The sequence below is a fragment of the Rhipicephalus microplus genome, unplaced genomic scaffold, assembly GCF_043290135.1.
Source record: "Rhipicephalus microplus isolate Deutch F79 unplaced genomic scaffold, USDA_Rmic scaffold_246, whole genome shotgun sequence".
Lineage (NCBI taxonomy): Eukaryota > Metazoa > Arthropoda > Arachnida > Ixodida > Ixodidae > Rhipicephalus > Rhipicephalus microplus.
In genome coordinates this window covers 152,501-165,000 of record NW_027464817.1, presented here as the reverse complement: position 1 = coordinate 165,000, position 12,500 = coordinate 152,501, and the positions used below count along the sequence as shown (strand labels likewise).

Below are 12,500 nucleotides of genomic sequence, written 5' to 3'. Positions count from 1 at the left end.
CGGCAGACGCAGTTCGGACTTAGCACTTTTTGGCTGTGCCTGGCTGGCGGCCCACTCACTCGATCGCCATGTCTGTTTGCCACAGTTTTCCCGGTGGTGCCGCACCCGGGCTCGCCCCGGCTGACGCAGTTTTCGCGCCGCCCCGGCTGACGCGGTTTCGTGCCGCCCCGGCAGACGCGGTTTTCGCGCCGCCCCGGCTGACGCGGTTTCGTGCCGCCCCGGCAGACGCAGTTCGGACTTAGCACTTTTCGGCTGTGCCTGGCTGGCGGCCCACTCACTCGATCGCCATGTCTGTTTGCCACAGTTTTCCCGGTGGTGCCGCACCCGGGCTCGCCCCGGCTGACGCAGTTTTCGCGCCGCCCCGGCTGACGCGGTTTCGTGCCGCCCCGGCAGACGCGGTTTTCGCGCCGCCCCGGCTGACGCGGTTTCGTGCCGCCCCGGCAGACGCAGTTCGGACTTGGCACTTTTCGGCTGTGCCTGGCTGGCGGCCCACTCACTCGATCGCCATGTCTGTTTGCCACAGTTTTCCCGGTGGTGCCGCACCCGGGCTCGCCCCGGCAGACGCGTTTTTTTTTTTCTTTCGCCCCGGCTGACGCAGTTTTCGCGCCGCCCCGGCTGACGCGGTTTCGTGCCGCCCCGGCAGACGCGGTTTTTTGCGCCGCCCCGGCTGACGCGGTTTTTGCCGCCCCGGCTGACGCAGTTCGGACTTAGCACTTTTCGGCTGTGCCTGGCTGGCGGCCCACTCACTCGATCGCCATGTCTGTTTGCCACAGTTTTCCCGGTGGTGCCGCACCCGGGCTCGCCCCGGCTGACGCAGTTTTCGCGCCGCCCCGGCAGACGCGGTTTCGTGCCGCCCCGGCAGACGCGGTTTTCGCGCCGCCCCGGCTGACGCGGTTTCGTGCCGCCCCGGCAGACGCAGTTCGGACTTAGCACTTTTCGGCTGTGCCTGGCTGGCGGCCCACTCACTCGATCGCCATGTCTGTTTGCCACAGTTTTCCCGGTGGTGCCGCACCCGGGCTCGCCCCGGCTGACGCAGTTTTCGCGCCGCCCCGGCTGACGCGGTTTCGTGCCGCCCCGGCAGACGCGGTTTTCGCGCCGCCCCGGCTGACGCGGTTTCGTGCCGCCCCGGCAGACGCAGTTCGGACTTAGCACTTTTCGGCTGTGCCTGGCTGGCGGCCCACTCACTCGATCGCCATGTCTGTTTGCCACAGTTTTCCCGGTGGTGCCGCACCCGGGCTCGCCCCGGCAGACGCGTTTTTTTTTTTCTTTCGCCCCGGCTGACGCAGTTTTCGCGCCGCCCCGGCTGACGCGGTTTCGTGCCGCCCCGGCAGACGCGGTTTTTTTGCGCCGCCCCGGCTGACGCGGTTTTTGCCGCCCCGGCTGACGCAGTTCGGACTTGGCACTTTTTGGCTGAGCCTGGCTGGTGGCCCACTCACTCGATCGCCATGTCTGTTAGCCACAGTTTTCCCGGTGGTGCCGCACCCGGGCTCGCCCCGGCTGACGCAGTTTTCGCGCCGCCCCGGCAGACGCGGTTTTCGCGCCGCCCCGGCTGACGCGGTTTTTGCCGCCCCGGCTGACGCAGTTCGGACTTGGCACTTTTTGGGCTGAGCCTGGCTGGCGGCCCACTCACTCGATCGCCATGTCTGTTTGCCACAGTCTTCCCGGTGGTGCCGCACCCGGGCTCGCCCCGGCAGACGCGTTTTTTTTTTCTTTCGCCCCGGCAGACGTGGTTCCCCCCCCCCCTTTTCGCTCGCCCCGGCTGACGAGGTTTTCGCGCCGCCCCGGCTGACGCAGTTTTCGCGCCGCCCCGGCTGACGCGGTTTCGTGCCGCCCCGGCTGACGCGGTTTTCGCGCCGCCCCGGCTGACGCGGTTTTTGCGTCGCCCCGGCTGACACGGTTCGGACTTTGCACTTTTCGGCTGTGCCTGGCTGGCGGCCCACTCACTCGATCGCCATGTCTGTTTGCCACAGTTTTCCCGGTGGTGCCGCACCCGGGCTTGCCCCGGCAGACGCGTTTTTTTTTTTTCTTTTCGCCCCGGCTGACGCAGTTTTCGCCCCGCCCCGGCTGACGCGGTTTCGTGCCGCCCCGGCAGACGCGGTTTTTTGCGCCGCCCCGGCTGACGCGGTTTTTGCCGCCCCGGCTGACGCAGTTCGGACTTTGCACTTTTTGGCTGAGCCTGGCTGGCGGCCCACTCACTCGATCGCCATGTCTGTTTGCCACAGTTTTCCCGGTGGTGCCGCACCCGGGCTCGCCCCGGCAGACGCGTTTTTTTTTCCTTCGCCCCGGCAGACGTGGTTCCCCCCCCCCCTCCGTCTTTCTTTTTGTTTTTTTTTTTCGCCGCGGCTGAAGTGGATTTTTCGGTGCCTCGACGCCCCGGTAGTCGCGGTTTTTCCGTTTCCGCACGGCCCCGGCTGACGCTGCTCGGTCACAGTCGCCTTTTGTGAGGATTGCAGACTTCTTGAGCGCGGGTGTTTTTTTTTTGTTGTTGTTGTTGTTTTATTACGCATTCGCTCCAGCAGACGCTGTTTAGACTTTTTGTTTCCTCTTTTATCCTGCGACGAGGTGACGAGGTTTATTCGGTGCCCCGCCGCCCCGGCTGAAGTGATTTTTCCTGTCCCGTGCCGCCCCGGCTGACGCGGTTGGGACTTCGCGTTTGTTCGGCCGCCACGGGTTTTGGCGCACTCGCTCGGTTGCTTGTTGTTGCCACTTGTTGCGAACCCAGGTTTCTTGAGCGAGCGCGGGCGTTTTTTCTTCCTTTCTTTCTTTGTTCTATGTGTTAGCGAATCGGCCTTTAATATCACACGAGGACTCACAACCAACAATTTTCAGTTTGAAGTGTAAAAAATCTGCAGGTGTTGACGTAACTGACTTGCCCCGTACCCTTGAGTACATCCATGAAGTTCTCGTAGTACTACTAAATCGCATTATTCCAAGTGGAGAAATTCCCATAAACTTGCAAACCTCTACACGAAAATCGGTGCGCGTGATAAAGTTGAAAATTATCGTCCGATATCAAATGTGCCTTCTATAACACAAATTCTAGGAAAAAAAAAAAAAAAACACTTGTTCGCCGTTTTCTGCGCCGTGACTGGCAGCACTCCGGCGAAGCGAAACGGGGTCGATTCGAGCACGATATCGGCGTCTTTCGACGTGCTCGCCGGCGACCGTCGCACGAGTACGTCGCACGAGCGCGTCTGCCGGGGCGCCGTTTGCGAAGCCGACGCAAAAGTGGGAACCGCCGCTCGGATGATCGCCGCTTTCGGCAGAGTGAGTGTTGGCACTCCGGGGAAGCGAAACAGCGTGAATGCGCCCACGAAATCGGCGTATTTTGAAGTGCCCGCCGGCGACCGTCGCACGAGTACGGTAAACCGCGTCAGCCGGGGCGTAGTTCGGGACGCCGACGAAAAAGTGGGAAGCGCAACTCGGATCTTCGCCGTTTTTGCAGGAGTGAGTGGCGGCCCTCCTGCGAGACCAAGAAGCATCGATTCGTGCACGAATTCGGCGCCTTTCGACGTGATCGCCGGCGACCGTCGCTCGAGTAGGGCAAACCGCGTCTGCCGGGGCGGGCTTCGGGACGCCGATGCGAAAGTGGGAAACGCTGCTCGGATGTTCGCCGTTTTTGGCCGAGTGAGTGCTGGCACTCGGGCGAAGCCAAACGGGGCCGATTACGGCACGATATCGGCGTCTTTCGACGTGCCCGGCGGCGACCGTCGCACGAGTACGGTAAACCGCGTCAGCCCGGGCGGAGTTCGGGACGCCGATGCGAAAGTGGAGAACGCCGCTCGGATCTTCGCCGTTTTTGGAGGAGTGAGTGGCGGCACTCCGGAGAAGCCAAGGAGCGCCAATTAGCGCACGATATCGGCGTCTTTCGACGCGCTCGCCGGCGACCGTCGAACGAGTAGGGCAAACCGCGTCTGCCGGGGCGGGGTTTACGACGCCGACGCAAAAGTGGGAACCGCCGCTCGGATGTTGGCCGTTTTTGGCAGAGTGAGTGCTGGCACACCGGCGACGCGAAAGAGCGCGAAAGCGCCCACGAAAGTGGCGTATTTGGACGTGCTTGACGGCGACCGCTGCAGGAGTACGAAAAACCACGTCAGCCGGGGCGAGCGACCCACGGCGGTCTGGGTGCTTATCGCTGCTATTATAGGGGCACCCCGGCAGACGCAGAAAAAAAAAATTTTTTTTCGACCTTCTTTTTTGCTGGTCGAGCTCGGGTAACCCAGGTCGCAATGGGAGCCGCGCACGAAAGCGGCGTCGCGAGACGCGTTCGCGGTCGCTAGTCGCACGAGCTCGGCAACCGCGTCAGCCGGCGCGGAGTTCGGGATGCCGACGGCTAAGTGGGTACCGCTGCTCGGATGTTCGCCGTTTTTGGCCGAGTGAGTGCTGGCACTCCGGCGAAGCGAAACGGGGCCGATTCGGGCACGATATCGGCGTATTTCGACGTGCTCGCCGGCGACCGTCGCACGAGTACGGCAAAGCGCGTCTGCCGGGGCGAGGTTTGCGTTGCCGACGAAAAAGTGGGAAGCGCCGCTCGGATCTTCGCCGTTTTTGCAGGAGTGAGTGGCGGCCCTCCTGCGAGACCAAGAAGCATCGACTCGCGCACGATATCGGTGTCTTTCGACGTGCCCGCCGGCCACCGCCGCACGAGTACGGCAAACCGCGTATGCCGGGGCGGGGTTGGCGACGCCGACGCAAAAGTGGGAACCGCCACTAGGATGTTCGCCGTTTTTGGCAGAGTGAGTGCTGGCACACCGGCGACGCGAAAGAGCGCGAAAGCGCCCACGAAAGTGGCGTATTTGGACGTGCTTGACGGCGACCGCTGCAGGAGTACGAAAAACCACGTCAGCCGGGGCGAGCGACCCACGGCGGTCTGGGTGCTTATCGCTGCTATTATAGGGGCACCCCGGCAGACGCAGAAAAAAAAAATTTTTTTTCGACCTTCTTTTTTGCTGGTCGAGCTCGGGTAACCCAGGTCGCAATGGGAGCCGCGCACGAAAGCGGCGTCGCGAGACGCGTTCGCGGTCGCTAGTCGCACGAGCTCGGCAACCGCGTCAGCCGGCGCGGAGTTCGGGATGCCGACGGCTAAGTGGGTACCGCTGCTCGGATGTTCGCCGTTTTTGGCCGAGTGAGTGCTGGCACTCCGGCGAAGCGAAACGGGGCCGATTCGGGCACGATATCGGCGTATTTCGACGTGCTCGCCGGCGACCGTCGCACGAGTACGGCAAAGCGCGTCTGCCGGGGCGAGGTTTGCGATGCCGACGAAAAAGTGGGAAGCGCCGCTCGGATCTTCGCCGTTTTTGCAGGAGTGAGTGGCGGCCCTCCTGCGAGACCAAGAAGCATCGACTCGCGCACGATATCGGTGTCTTTCGACGTGCCCGCCGGCCACCGCCGCACGAGTACGGCAAACCGCGTATGCCGGGGCGGGGTTGGCGACGCCGACGCAAAAGTGGGAACCGCCACTAGGATGTTCGCCGTTTTTGGCAGAGTGAGTGCTGGCACTCCGGCGAAGCGAAAGAGCGCGAATGCGCCCACGAAAGTGGCGTGTTTGGACGTGCTTGACGACGACCACCGCAGGAAAACGAAAAACCACGTCAGCCGGGGCGAGCGACCCATGGCGGTCTGGGTGCTTATCGCTGCTATTATAGGGGCACCCCGGCAGACGCAAAAAAAAAAAAAATTTTTTTTCGACATTCTTTCTTGCTCGTCGACCTCGGGTGACCCAGGTCGCAGTGGGAGCCGCGCACGAAAGCGGCGTCGCGAGACGGCTTCGCGGTCGCTAGTCGCACGAGCTCGGCAACCGCGTCTGCCGGGGCGGAGTTCGGGACGCCGACGGCTAAGTGGGAACCGCCGCTCGGATGTTCGCCGTTTGTGGCCGAGTGAGTGCTGGCACTCCGGCGAAGCCAAACGGGGCCGATTCCGGCACGATATCGGCGTCTTTCTACGTGCTCGCCGGCGACCGTCGCACGAGTACGGCAAAGTGCGTCTGCCGGGGCGGGGTTTGCGACGCGTACGCAATAGTGAGAACCGTCGCTCGGATGTTCGTCGTCTTTCGCCGAGCCAGTGCTGGCACTCCGGCGAAGCCGAACGGAGCCGATTCGGGCACGATATCGGCGTCTTTCCACGTGCTCGCCGGCGACCGTCGCACGAGTACGGTAAACCGCGTCAGCCGGGGCGGAGTTCGGGACGCCGATGCGAAAGTGGGAAGCGCCGCTCGGATCTTCGCCGTTTTTGGAGGAGTCAGTGGCGGCACTCCGGTGAAGCCAAGGTGCGCCAATTCGCGCACGATATCGGCGTCTTTCGACGTGCCCGCCGGCCACCGTCGCACGAGTACGGCAAACCTCGTCTGCCGGGGCGGGGTTTGCGACGCCGACGCAAAAGTGGGAACCGCCGCTCGGATGTTCGCCGTTTTTGGCAGAGTGAGTGCTGGCACTCCGGCGAAGCGAAAGAGCGTGAATGCGCCCACGAAAGTAGCGTATTTGGACGTGCTTGACGGCGACCGCCGCAGGAGTACGAAAAACCACGTCAGCCGGGGCGAGCGACCCACGGCGGTCTGGGTGCTTATCGCTGCTATTATAGGGGCACCCCGGCAGACGCAGAAAGAAAAAAAAAAAAAAATGGGGACATGGCGTGCGTCACCGTGCGGCTTCGCAGCGTTGCCGAAGTCGCCGAGCCCTTCGACTGAGCCGAACGGCGGACAGGGAACGTTGGTCGGCCGTTCTAACCTGTCGGTGCCACGCCGAGACGTCGTTAAGGAAAACCGCGTCGTGGGCCTCTACGACGCCGTCGAGTCGTTGTACGTTTGGTGTCCAGCGTGTCGGCGGCGAGTAGCGGACACGTCGTTCACGACTTCGGTCTTTCGCAGTCGACGCGAACTTGCGGAGAGTCGTGGTGCCTCACGTTTTCGGCAGAAACCGCGGCGGAATTTTCCCGTGCGTGCGCGCACGACCTCGGTGCTGTGCCGTCAGCGTAGTGTTGCACAAACTCGTGGCCTACCCAAGGTGCGGTACGTTTGCGGCCGTATCCTCGGTGGGAATTTCGTGAGTAGGGTCGCAAATTCTACGACCTCGGCGGGTTTGAGAGCGACGTAGACTTGTGGCACGCTCAACGTGCCACACGTTTCGGGGCACACCCGCGGTGAAATTTTCTCGAGTACGCTCGTATTAGTGCCCAAGGAGGTCTGGGTACTTATCGCTGCTATTATGTGGGGGTTCTCGTGAGCGGCGTACGCGAAAGCGACCGGGTGTCTGATATGCGGCGGGCTTCGGCCTCGTCAAGCGTGTCCTCGGGTCTGCTCCAGGGGAATCCACGGCAGTCGTCTGCAGCCTCATCCGCTTGATGCGTTAGGGGCTGGTTGTCGGACGGTGCCGTTTTACCACGATATCGAGGTGTGTTCCGTGTCGTCCTCGGGCGATTCAGATGCGAAAGCGCCGAAGACGCGGGCGTGACCCGTCGTCTGGCGGCTTTGCAGTCTCGGCTCCGTTGCTAGTTCCGGCCGGTCCACCGACAGTGCAGCGGGCTTGGGCAACCCGCACGGCGCGACCGAGTCGATGCAACGAAAAAGAGCGAGCATGAACGTGCTTCTTGCCGCACGGCTCCCACTCGTCTTTCGGGAAGGTTGTGCCGTAGCGAGCTCGAACGCCGTCATCTCGGAGTGCAAAATAAGCGTGTTGGGGCGCCTGAAGGTGGCCTCCGCCGCACACAGACTGCGTCCGGCCCGCCGAAGGCGAGGACGGACGCGCAGTCGAACGATTACCTGGTTGATCCTGCCAGTAATCATATGCTTGTCTCAAAGATTAAGCCATGCATGTCTAAGTACATGCCGAAATAAGGCGAAACCGCGAATGGCTCATTAAATCAGTTATGGTTCCTTAGATCGTTTCTTCCTACTTGGATAACTGTGGCAATTCTAGAGCTAATACATGCAGTGAGCCTGGAGCCCTTTGGGTAACGGGTGCTTTTATTAGACCAAGATCGATCGGGTTTCGGCCCGTATTGTGTGGTGACTCTGGATAACTTTGTGCTGATCGCATGGCCACGAGCCGGCGACGTTTCTTTCAAGTGTCTGCCTTATCAACTTTCGATGGTAGGTTACTTGCTTACCATGGTTGTTACGGGTAACGGAGAATCAGGGTTCGATTCCGGAGAGGGAGCCTGAGAAACGGCTACCACATCCAAGGAAGGCAGCAGGCGCGCAAATTACCCACTCCCGGCACGGGGAGGTAGTGACGAAAAATAACAATACGGGACTCTTTTGAGGCCCCGTAATTGAAATGAGTACACTCTAAATCCTTTAACGAGGATCAATTGGAGGGCAAGTCTGGTGCCAGCAGCCGCGGTAATTCCAGCTCCAATAGCGTATACTAAAGCTGCTGCGGTTAAAAAGCTCGTAGTTGGATCTCAGTTCCAGACGAGTAGTGCATCTACCCGATGCGACGGCTCGGACTGAACATCATGCCGGTTCTTTCTTGGTGCACTTCATTGTGTGCCTCGAGATGGCCGGTGCTTTTACTTTGAAAAAATTAGAGTGCTCAACGCAGGCGAGTCGCCTGAATAAACTTGCATGGAATAATAGAACAAGACCTCGTTTCTGTTCTGTTGGTTTTTGGAATACGAGGTAATGATTAAGAGGGACGGACGGGGGCATTCGTATTGCGGCGCTAGAGGTGAAATTCTTGGACCGTCGCAAGACGAACTACTGCGAAAGCATTTGCCAAGAATGTTTTCATTGATCAAGAACGAAAGTCAGAGGTTCGAAGGCGATCAGATACCGCCCTAGTTCTGACCATAAACGATGCCAACCAGCGATCCGCCTGAGTTACTCAAATGACTCGGCGGGCAGCTTCCGGGAAACCAAAGTATTTGGGTTCCGGGGGAAGTATGGTTGCAAAGCTGAAACTTAAAGGAATTGACGGAAGGGCACCACCAGGAGTGGAGCCTGCGGCTTAATTTGACTCAACACGGGAAAACTTACCCGGCCCGGACACTGGGAGGATTGACAGATTGAGAGCTCTTTCTTGATTCGGTGGATGGTGGTGCATGGCCGTTCTTAGTTGGTGGAGCGATTTGTCTGGTTAATTCCGATAACGAACGAGACTCTAGCCTATTAAATAGGTGCGGGGTTCCCAGCACCTTACAACCTTCTTAGAGGGACAAGCGGCTCCTAGCCGCACGAAACAGAGCAATAACAGGTCTGTGATGCCCTTAGATGTCCGGGGCCGCACGCGCGCTACACTGAAGGAAGCAGCGTGTCTTTATCCCTGTCTGAAAAGACTGGGTAACCCGTGGAACTTCTTTCGTGATTGGGATAGGGGCTTGCAATTGTTCCCCTTGAACGAGGAATTCCCAGTAAGCGCGAGTCATAAGCTCGCGTTGATTACGTCCCTGCCCTTTGTACACACCGCCCGTCGCTACTACCGATTGAATGATTTAGTGAGGTCTTCGGACCGATGTCCGGCGCGGCCTTTCGGTTGCGCCGGTCTGTTGGAAAGATGACCAAACTTGATCATTTAGAGGAAGTAAAAGTCGTAACAAGGTTTCCGTAGGTGAACCTGCGGAAGGATCATTAACGGATTGTGAAGGGTGAGCGCCTCAGCTGCGTCTGCGCCCGACACTTTCTGCCGCTGACCCCGTTTGGACGCGGGGTCGGCTTTTCCCCACGGGGCTGCCTGAATGTGGAGCGGCACCCCGTGACAAATTGTTGCGCCCAGCGGACGCCAACACCGCGACCTTGGACGGTCGGCCAGGTGGCGGACGCGGGTACAAACGGCGCAACGCACTCATAGGTCGGCTTTCGACCCGCCACTGCACCGTGGCTCGAAGCGCTCGAAATGCGCGACCCGACCGCTGCGGGACCGCCTAGTACTGTAAACAGGAGCGGCGGAGCGCGAACGGCGAGTCGTGGTTACGTCGGTAGAAGGCGAGGCTGCGCGTTCCCGAAACGCCAGCCGAGTGCCCTCCCGACCGTTCGAGCGTGCAAGAACGAGACCCGACAATCGCGCGGCGACTGCCAAGTACGAGAGGAACGGCACAAGCGTCGGCGGTCGGTCAAGGAACTGGCGATGTGACGGGTCCGCTGTGCACCAGTGCATACCGTCCCGCCGTCCGCGGCAAGCGCCTCCGCGTCCTCGGGTGACGGAGGCTGCCGGTCGGTTCTTGCAGGCGAGGGATCTCGCTGGCACCGGTTCGCGTTGACGCGCGGCCGGTCATGGCACGGCGATGCGACGGCCGAGGTGCGCAGTACTCGATGGAGGAACCGCACGCTCCGATGACCGTCCCGCCCTCCGCGGCGTATGCGTACCGACCGTAATGGTTGCAGCAGCGCCAGCCGGCTTTTGAATTCGCCACACGAAACACGGTGCGAGATCGCGGTTAGGGGAGCGTCGACGTTGCCAGGCGTTTTGCTTGCTGCCGAGGGAAAGGCGGCACGGCCACGTCGCGCTCGTCGCGATTAGCGGGTCTGCGCGCTTTGGGAAGGTGCCGCAACGACTTGCCGAAAGAGGAAGCACGGAAGAACGAGGGACTTGGACGTCCCGACAATTGAACGCACTTGCGGCCAGGCCCTTGCTGGCTTCGTTCTTCCGCCTCGAGTAGGCTCGTACGCGGCTCCGGCGCCGAAAGTGGTCCTTGGCACCGACTTCGGTGGACGTGGGAAGTGCCGCGCAAGTACGGCGCGCCTGGCTCCACCTGTTGGCTAAAGTAGGCAGCCGGATCGGCATTTTGGTGTGCGGTGGCAAACCGTGGATGCGAAAAAAGCTTGTGCGATTTCGTGGAACAAAAAGCGGGGGTCCCCCTTTTTATGCGGAGGAGACCGACCCGCCTGCCGTGGTGAACCGCGACGCCACGGTAAAAACGGGAGAGGCTTGTCGATGGGACCGTGCATCCCGCGCTCCACGGAGGCCGGGAGGCGGCCGCCCGAGGAAATGTGTAGCCGTCGAGGCCCGCATCTGCGTGCACTCTTATCCAAATGGGTGTACCGCAGGCATTTTCTGGTTAGGCGGGCCAATGAGAGCGAGCACACAACGATACCTACGGGTCCGGCTTGGAGAACCGGCTTCGACGCCTCCCGAGTATTTATAGAGGGGTGGACCACGAAAGCACTCGCAAGTAGCGAAAGCGAAACGCCGTCCGAAACACACCGTTTGCTCGATTTGCGGCAGCCGAAAAAGGCGCGGCAGAGTTTTGGAGTCCAAGCGTGCGCTGAAAAGCGCCCTTCTTGGCCACTGTTTGGCCGAGTGCCAGAAACGTTTGGTTTTGACTGTACGGAATTGAACAAACACTTTTTCACGACTCTAAGCGGTGGATCACTCGGTTCTCGGGTCGATGAAGAACGCAGCCAGCTGCGAGACTTGGTGTGAATTGCAGGACACACTGAGCACTGATTCTTTGAACGCACATTGCGGCCTTGGGTCTTCCCTTGGCTTCGTCTGTCTGAGGGTCGGATCACATATCAAGAGAGCCTTCGGCGCACAAGGGAACGTGAGCCGTCGACTCGTTTTGACCGCGTCGGCAACACGGACAGCACGCTGAACACCTCACAGCGAGCGCCAACAGCGGCCACTCAAGGGCGAGACGGTGGCGACCGTCGTGCCAGAGCCCAACCGAAACGGGGGCGACCGACTGCATTGAGGATGTGGCACCTCGTTGAGACCGCCGCAGGACTTCGAGTCGGAAGGAAGCCTGCAGGGAAAGTGCGGTCGAGGTTGCGTACTCCTCTCTGCGACCGGGCGCGCAAGAGCTGCGAGAGCCACGGACGCGCAACTTTAACGCACGGTAAACACGAGGAGCGAAAGCCGGCCAGCAAAGCTTCTCCAGCCGTGCGCAAAGTGCGCGAGATCGCAGCCTTGCGTTGCGCTTGTTGCCCTCGAAGTAAGCAGGGTGTCCCGTAGACCGGGCGCTCGAACACGCTGCGGGGCCGTGCCTCCTCCAGGCTTTGCCGCGCGAACAGGGAACGTTCGCGCGCAAAGCGCAGGGAGGTGAGGAGGCTGCGCCCGACGTTTGCGGTTCGCTGCGTACGCGGTTGATGCGGAGAGCACGGCGCGACGACTTGCCGCGAAGCGGAAAAAGTCTCCCGCACGAGTTGGCGAAACGTTGGCGAAGCTTAAGGCGTTCTCGTCGTAGTCCGCCGTCGGTCTAAGTGCTTCGCAGTTCCCGTCCCGTTCAAAAAACTGGGCCACTCCAGTTGGGGCGGGGGCGACGCTACACGAGACGATGCCTCTCGCCAGGCTGCGTGGCTGCCCTTGCGGCGGCGGCGACTGGCCTCGGCGGTGTTTGGGCTTTCGACACGGTCGTTTATCACGCAACTGCTCGGACGACGCACGCGCGCAGCGGAATGCCGCTTGCCAGCCTTGTGAAGATGTGACCCTGTACAGGGTTGCGGGCGCACTTGGTAGGGCGTCGTACTCGGTTCGCGATGGGTTTACGAACGTGTCCCGTCACTTCCACGTCACACCGGTTGTGCGCCGCACGCGTGCAGCGGGGAAGCCGATTGCCAGCCTTGTGAA

General features: G+C 61.0%; 2 non-coding genes across 2 annotated transcripts; both read left to right on the top strand.

The window, feature by feature from the left end:
* The first annotated feature begins 7,750 nt into the window (after positions 1-7,750).
* LOC142792829 (small subunit ribosomal RNA) lies at positions 7,751-9,565 on the top strand. The gene has a single exon (XR_012891241.1). It is a non-coding gene; the product is annotated as a small subunit ribosomal RNA (ribosomal RNA).
* A 1,719-nt stretch (positions 9,566-11,284) lies between these two features.
* Positions 11,285-11,437, top strand: LOC142792820 (5.8S ribosomal RNA). The gene has a single exon (XR_012891232.1). It is a non-coding gene; the product is annotated as a 5.8S ribosomal RNA (ribosomal RNA).
* Positions 11,438-12,500: the final 1,063 nt, after the last annotated feature.